This window comes from Esox lucius, chromosome 19 (genome assembly GCF_011004845.1).
Source record: "Esox lucius isolate fEsoLuc1 chromosome 19, fEsoLuc1.pri, whole genome shotgun sequence".
Taxonomy (NCBI): Eukaryota; Metazoa; Chordata; class Actinopteri; order Esociformes; family Esocidae; genus Esox; species Esox lucius.
Genome location: NC_047587.1, coordinates 9907648 through 9915992, shown reverse-complemented (window position 1 = coordinate 9915992; position 8345 = coordinate 9907648).

Below are 8345 nucleotides of genomic sequence, written 5' to 3'. Positions count from 1 at the left end.
TGTACTTCTCTATAGATTACTCAGTTTATCAATGTCAAGAAAGCACTAGTGTGCCAAAGGTCTATATTTTCATCTTGTCTAACCAAAGCACTGGTTCCAGTCTAAGTGCCAATACTATTTAACAAATGTTTAGCAAACTCCAGGCGGTGTTATGGTAATATGAGTCCAGTGTGTGTGAGCTCTATTCCTGGTAAGCTGATCATGTTCTATTGCAGCCTCAGAGGTTGTAAAGTCAGGATGTTAATTTCAAGGCTTGTCTGTGCGTAAAAGAGCCAACCTACAAAAGATAAAACATAATTTTGATGTATTGATTTTCTGCTGAGATTGCTATTGATTTGACCAGCATTCCAGGAATTAATCCAACCCACTCTGTAAATGTTATCCACAACATAATTAAAAGAAAAATCTGGAAATTAGCTTTATAACAGAAATTCATAGATCCCGCAGATTACAAAAAGTCATGCAAGGTGTGTGTATAGATTATAGGTTAAGTGAAAAGTGTAAAAGGAGGCCCCAGAGAAAAAGGTTGTCAAACCCTGAGGGGCATATACTTCACATTCCAGCTCAAGCTTCAACTGCACCACAACAATGGATAATGTTGGCCAATCTATACTATAAATGCACATTATATTTTCCCCTGATTCATCAATAATGTAATAGCATAGTCATAGTAATACACATTTTATGTATTTTTATGTGTTTTCACTTTCAAATGTTTCTGGTCATTACAAAATGTATAATGTCATAGGTATTTTCATGACTTGCTCCAGAGCAGGTTAGTTCTAGCGGATACATTGCCTCCAGGGAGTTGTACCATCATACACCAACAGCTTTTTTCACACATCTTTTACACAAAGAGATCAATGATCATAATCTTCACAATTTCAAACAGGTATTTCCAAATTACGGAACTGGGCCTTTAATTATTTTATTTGGGGATAGAGGTGATTTAGATTAATGTAATAATATGGTTGTTGCAGGAAATGTGCAGTTAATTCATGGTGTAAAGTGGTTTCTATAGTTTGCAATGAACACATTATATCAGATCTGAACCCATATAAAATGTCCATGAATAACATTCCACATACTTACATCTCCTGGTTCAGCAGAATTATTTTCCTACTGTGAAAAATTGGGTCAAATTAAGATTAATTTTACAGCACTGAAAAGTGCAATTAAGTGTGAAGGTGATTTGGAATTTCCTCATTTAAAATCCATACCAAAGAACAATGATTATGAATAGACAACTTTATTTAGCAATGGAGCAAGTCCTGATTAGCTATTAAGGGTTACTTAATGACACATCTCCTACAAAAATATGAATAAAAATTTAGCCATATTACTTCAACATAAATCTTGCACCAGTTGAGTGTGAAAATGGCACAAATATTTCTGATTCACTCTCAAACTTATAGGTCTCCCGGCTGCCCTAAGATTTCTTATTAGTGATTTGCTACATGGAAACACTCAGTTACACTAAGCACCCCACTCCAGAACATACAGAATAATATGCAAAATCAAAACATCCTGTAAAATATCATGATATAGCTGTAGTTGATTCTTCTATTGGTACAGATTAATGTTATTGTGCGCAGTAGAGAAAACCTTTTTCCAAGTGACTATTAGTTACAGTGATGAAAAACAAGGTAGACAGAAATAACTGAAATTTGTTTGTCTTTTCTGTAATATATCACATCTGACAAATATTTTAATAGTTAATAGAGTCAATAAAGCTTTGTCCCAAGAAAAGTAAAGTACATCCTTGAAAGGGTTTAACCAAGTTAAAAACTTAGAAAATGTTTACCTTGGCAAGCACTGAAATACAAGTAATACTATCTGTTTGTATTGGTTAATTATAATAGATGTTGAATCTTGGTTTTGTAGATAATTTTGTAGCTATGTAATGTGTTTCATTATTAACAGGGGGAAAGCTTCAAGAGCTAATCTAGACATGTGCCAAGTATCATGTGAATTGATGTGGTGTATATTCTTTTATGTACGAGAGACCAAAGCGTAAAGAAAATACACCCGCAAATTCAGGACCATATTTTCACAGCATTTCTCTTATTTCCTCAAAACTGGCCCCAATTGCATAACATGCAACAGGTGAATAAGATTTGCCTCTTTAGCACCATGCATACATTACACAGAAAGCAGTTGAATTACCTGCCTAAACAAACCATGAGCAGCGGTGCCACACTCCTCGGAATGACTTGATGTTTTCTCTGCAAAGGAAGGAGAAATTATCATGAATGTTTTCTCTGCCAATAGTACAAATTATTATCACAGTATTTTCTATTTAGAGCTACAGTACATGTACAGTATTAGCAGTGCTATTTAGCAAACTCTCTTCAGACCACAAAGTGACCTTTTCAACAGAATGGGGTTGTGGAGTTATTGACAGGATGTTGCCTTTGACTATGGCCCACTGCTCTTTCAGCAAAAAATCTCTCCAACATATTTTCCCCTTGTCTGTACCTAATGAAGCATAAATGCCTAGAAAACATCTCATAAAAAAAATTACAATGAAGATGGGAACGATGATAGATGAGTATGCTGTTGAATTGAAATTACATAATTTTAGGTTGACAAAAGTTTAAATTGCATTTTAATACAATTTCCTTTCCTACACATGAAATTGTAAGCCTACATTCAGTTTACCTGCATAACGAGTCATGACTGTTCTTCTGATCTGAAGTTGAGTTGTGCCTGAGTTTTCAGACTGGTATAGGCTGTCTGATGAAAAACGTATTTCCTTGGTGTGTTGCGTGGCCCTGCTGGTCCACCCCTCTGAGAGGCATCTCACATAGAGTACTGTTTAAATATAAAGGGGGGAGATGGAAATGAAATGGGCTAAACAAAAAGTAGAGGTTTGCGAGAAATCGAAAATAGACAATTTCAGTTTGATCTTATTTAATTTGTGTTTATACTTTTTAATTTTGCATTGATATTTTTACAGATTCCCCATTTTGTGATGATTAAAAATTGCTACTCCACACCAGGACTTGGAAATGATTTGTGCCACTAATGCTAATTTAAAAACATGTGAAAGATACCCCCCATGACTGTTTGATAGTGACAGAAATGGGTAATGCCAGCAGCACATTAGGAAAAAGGGCATTTGATTGTGACACAACTAACCCACTAGAACAGCAACATGTGTCACACCTGTCAAAAAATAAACATCACATGTGAATGCAATTGTATCAGCTGTCACACAACCCAAGTCCAGTGAACCTAACCACAATCAGGCATTACAATAATAACAACTACCAGTTTGGTTTAATAAGAGTCTGGTTACGATGTTGGCTTTATTAGGCCAAGCTGTTGTATGGCCTAAAAAATTGAATATGTGCCCTATAATACCCATTGTATAACATAATCACACTACCGAAGGCACATCAGGTCACTTCTTTCAAAAAGTCTGTATTGTAACCCACATTAAAAGGGTCCAACTGGAGGCTGTCTCATCTGATTGCAGCCTGCTAAACCAGAGTAGACAGAGGGGTATGCACAAAAAGAAATACATCAAACTTACTACTTTGATTTTGTTTTTTATTACAGATTTGTCTGAGGTTCTTTTCAAAGAACTTTGGCCGATGGGGTACTAGATTTGCACTCATCATTGAGTCCAGATTAACACGGAAATAGGTGACTAGAGCGGTGATTGGATCAGTTCACTTCCAAAATCAAAAATGGCAATAAGGCAGGTGGCTTTAAGTTCAACCACCAACACGCCACATGCTACTTGTGCTGCAGACTGTTTATGGTTTGGTTTCATTTGGAATGAAAACAAGGGAGGTGTGTAATGCTGGTTTTATTGGCGTGATGTGTCTCTTGGCGCTATATCCTGTGCACTTAAATTACTTTCCTGGACCCTAGCTCTCTCTCCATTTGACTGTGTTGGAACCAAAGTAATTTTCATTCCATTCTACTGTTCTGACCATCAAAATATATTTTGTTATATATCCTCATTGAATTTACATTAACTTTTTTACATAATTCTCATCAATGCAGATTGAGGAGATTGTTATGGAATGGGCATGCTAGCATGTTGTTTTCATTAGTCTCATTAAGAACTGTGGAAGAAGCACAACACTTGTAGAAGTTCTCAATAAGTTACATTCTGCAGACTATGAATGGTGTACATTTGGAATGTGTACAGAAAGGGTTAATAAATTGCAGAAAATTGCTTAAACAATCTCTGCAAAGGGAACCATTAGTAGCCACGGATATGAGAATTGATTAATGTTACTATTACTCCCCCTCATGATTGGCAGCAGTGTTCCAGAAATGGAGACTTCATGGGGATGTTGATGGGATTGTCGAGCTGATTTTCTCCACACGATTAAATTAACTGCCTAAATTCCCCATGGGCAAAGATGCCACATTCATCAGATGGACCTGATATTTTCTGTGCTAAGGAAGCCAAAATGTTTTCTCTGCTGCTAATTGTAGAATTGATAATGTACATACACATTTGCATGTAATAATGTACATAATCATTTTTAAGAAATTATTCAAACCTTGTACTTTAGAGCTAAAGCACATGCGCTGTATTAGCAGTGCTATTTAGCAAACAATTTTTGGTCTTAAAAATGAGTGAGCTTTCTAGCACTCAGAAATAACAATGAAGGTGGGAAAGGTGGGAATTCCGTTGAGAATATACAGGGCTTGAACAGAATTATGGTAACAGTGCATGGAAAAATATGGTTATTTTGAAGTAACTAAATCACAGTTACAAACACAGCTGCAGAGGTCACATAAGGTTGATTGCTAATTCGCATTACATATGTGTCAGTTTTTGAATAAGAAATTGTGCCATTCTTGAAGAATGTTGCAATATCCCACTACAAACAGTTCAGGTCTTCTTTGACAGCATTCCAAGAAGGATTGGAGCTGTTCTGATGTCAAAGGGTGGCCCTAGTCCTTGTTAGAGCCTAGATATTTATTTATTATTCAGTGTGTCTGTCATTCTGTCCACCTGTTAAATGAGAATTAACACTTTCATATGGAATTTTGTAAAACAAAATAAAGCAACAGATTTAGTAAGAGGCCACATACTCAGTGACCAGATTGCGTGTGCATCAGTCAAAAAAACAGCAAAATTATTCAATGTGTTGAGGAGAACAGTCTTAAAAATCATAACAGCATATGCCGAACATGGACAAATTGCATTGGCAATGAGGAACAGTGGTTGCAAGTCAAAGCTGATTGACAGGGATAGACAGACAATTATCAGAGTTGATGCCCAATGCCCCAACAGTACAGCCTCAAAATGTAAACTACAGAATTGAATCAGCACATCTTGGATCCAGTCTTAGCAAAAGCTACTTTGTGAGCTTCGCAAAGCTGTAATATATGACAGGGCTGCCAATCGGAAATTGTATCCAAGGCCAACATGCAAAGACGCATAACTTAGTGTAAGGAGAACAAAATCTGGACTGCAGCGCAATGGAATACAGTAATATGGATGGATTAATAATCTTGCACCCATTTTCCTACACCCAGATAGATTTACGTTTGGGGAAAGCCAAAGTATACACTTAGCCCACAATGTCTGCACTTAGCCCACAATGTCTGCACTTAGCCCACAATGTCTGCTGCCAAATGTTAAACATGGTGAGAGATCCGTAACGGTATGGGCAGCCATCAAGGACTATGAGGCCATTAACCCAGACCAGGTGCACATTATGGTGCAAACATTGTTCCCCTATGATGCCCTGATATTCCAGGAAAATATTACCCCCATACACACTGCCACACAAATTCAAAACTGGCTTGAATTTGTGTGGCAAATTCAGTTGCCTCCCCAATCTCCAGATCTGAACATAACTTAACATTTGAGGGAAGTTCTGGAGTTAAGAGTGTGAAGTAGATTTCCACCTCTTTTATCACTCCAAGAACTGGATGTTTTTCTTCTTGAACAATGTTGCAATATCCCACCACACGCAATTCAGGACCTGTTGGACAACATTCCAAGAAGAAGCTGTTCTGAAGGCAAAGGGTAGCCCTACTTATTAAAACCTACAAGTTCAGATTTTGTTTGGTGTTTCCGTAATTTTCTCCATCTACTGTATTTTAGTTGATATTCATATCAAATATTTAAATTGCATTTAATAACATTTCCTTTGCTACACATGACATTGTAAGCCTTCATTCTGTTTACCTGCATAATGAGTCATGAATGTTCTTCTGATCTGAAGTCGAGTTATGCCAGAGTTTTCAGACTGGTATAGGCTGTCTGATGAAAAACGTATTTCCTTGGTGTGTTGCGTGGCCCTGCTGGTCCACCCCTCTGAGAGGCATCTCACATAGAGTACTGTTTAAATATAAAGGGGGGAGATGGAAATGAAATGGGCTAAACAAAAAGTAGAGGTTTGTGAGGAATCGAAAATAGACAATTTCAGTTTGATCTTATTTAATTTGTGTTTCATACTTTTTAATTTTGCATTGATATTTTTACAGATTCCCCATTTTGTGATGATTACAAATTGATAATCCACACCAGGACTTGGAAATGATTTGTGCCACAAATGCTCATTTAAATACATGTGAAAGATACCCCCCATGACTGTTTGATAGTGACAGAAACGGGTAATGGCAGCAGTAAAGCAGCACATTAGGAAAAAGGGCATTTGATTGTGACACAACTAACTCACTAGAACAGCAACATGTGTCACACCTGTCAAAAAATAAACATCACATGTGAATGCAATTGTATCAACTGTCACACAACCCAAGTCCAGTGAACCTAACCACAATCAGGCATTACAATAATAACAACTACCAGTTTGGTTTAATAGGGTCTGGTTAAGATGTTGGCTTTATTAGGCCAAGCTGTTGTTTGGCCTAAAAAATTGAATATGTGCCCTATAATACCCATTGTATAACATAATCACACTACCGAAGGCACATCAGGTCACTTCTTTCAAAAAGTCTGTATTGTAACCCACATTAAAAGGGTCCAACTGGAGGCTGTCTCATCTGATTGCAGCCTGCTAAACCAGAGTAGACAGAGGGGTATGCACAAAAAGAAATACATCAAACTTACTACTTTGATTTTGTTTTTTATTACAGATATGTCTGAGGTTCTTTTCAAAGAACTTTGGCCGATGGGGTACTAGATTTGCACTCATCATTGAGTCCAGATTAACACGGAAATAGGTGACTAGAGCGGTGATTGGATCAGTTCACTTCCAAAATCAAAAATGCCAATAAGGCAGGTGGCTTTAAGTTTAACCACCAACACGCCACATGCTACTTGTGCTGCACACTGTTTGTGGTTTGGTTTCATTTGGAATGAAAACAAGGGAGGTGTGTTATGCTGGTTTTCTTGGCATGATGTGTCTCTTGGCGCTATATCCTGCGCACTTAAATTACTTTCTTGGAGACTCGCTCTCTCTCCATTTGACTGTGTAGAAAGTCTTGCTACCAGATGTTGTAACCAAAATCCCAATAATTCTATTCTGTTTTCGACCAGCAAAATATATGTTGTTATAAATAAAGATAGATTTTATTATTCCAATGAATGTGGATTTAGCAGATTGTTATGGAATGGGCAAGATATCAAGTTGTATTTTTTTTGGTCAAAACCAGATTACGGAATCTGGTTACGGACATCTGTGATTTCCAATTAAGAACTATGGAAAAACACAACACTTCTGTAGAAGTACTCAAGAAATGACAGCGTCCAAAGTGTGAATGGTTTAAATTTGGAATGTGTAAGGGTTAATAAACTTGCTAAAACATCCTCTGCAAAGGGAACCACTAACAGCACCGGATAGGAGCATTGGGCATTGTTATCATTACTCCCCTTCATGACTGGCATCATTAGCAATGTACCAGAAAAGACCTTCATCGGAAATGTTGATGGACCTTAAAGGGATTGTCGAGCTGATTGTTTCCACACAATTAAATTACCTGCCTAACCACTCCATTGGCAGAGATGCCAAATTTATCAGATGGACATAATGTTTTCTTCGCAAAGGAAGCAGAAATGCTTTTACAATGCTGAATGGAGACATGAACTCTCTGCCACCCCAGCTATCACAAGCTAGCTATAAAATGTAATCTAATACCAAAGAATCTGATAAACCAAAATGTTAAAGCATGATGGGACATTGTACAATATTTGCAATATATATTGTATTTTGTTGTACTGTCTGTATAGTATGTACTATTTGTGGAATTTTGTTTGTTAAACTGAAAAACAAAACATTTTCCGATTTAAAATATCCAAGGTAATGACTGACACTTTTTTATGTTGACCCAATGTAAATCAATGAATTTGGTTTAACCAGCATTTCTTTATACATCCCAGCATACTTTTAAAAATAAATGTC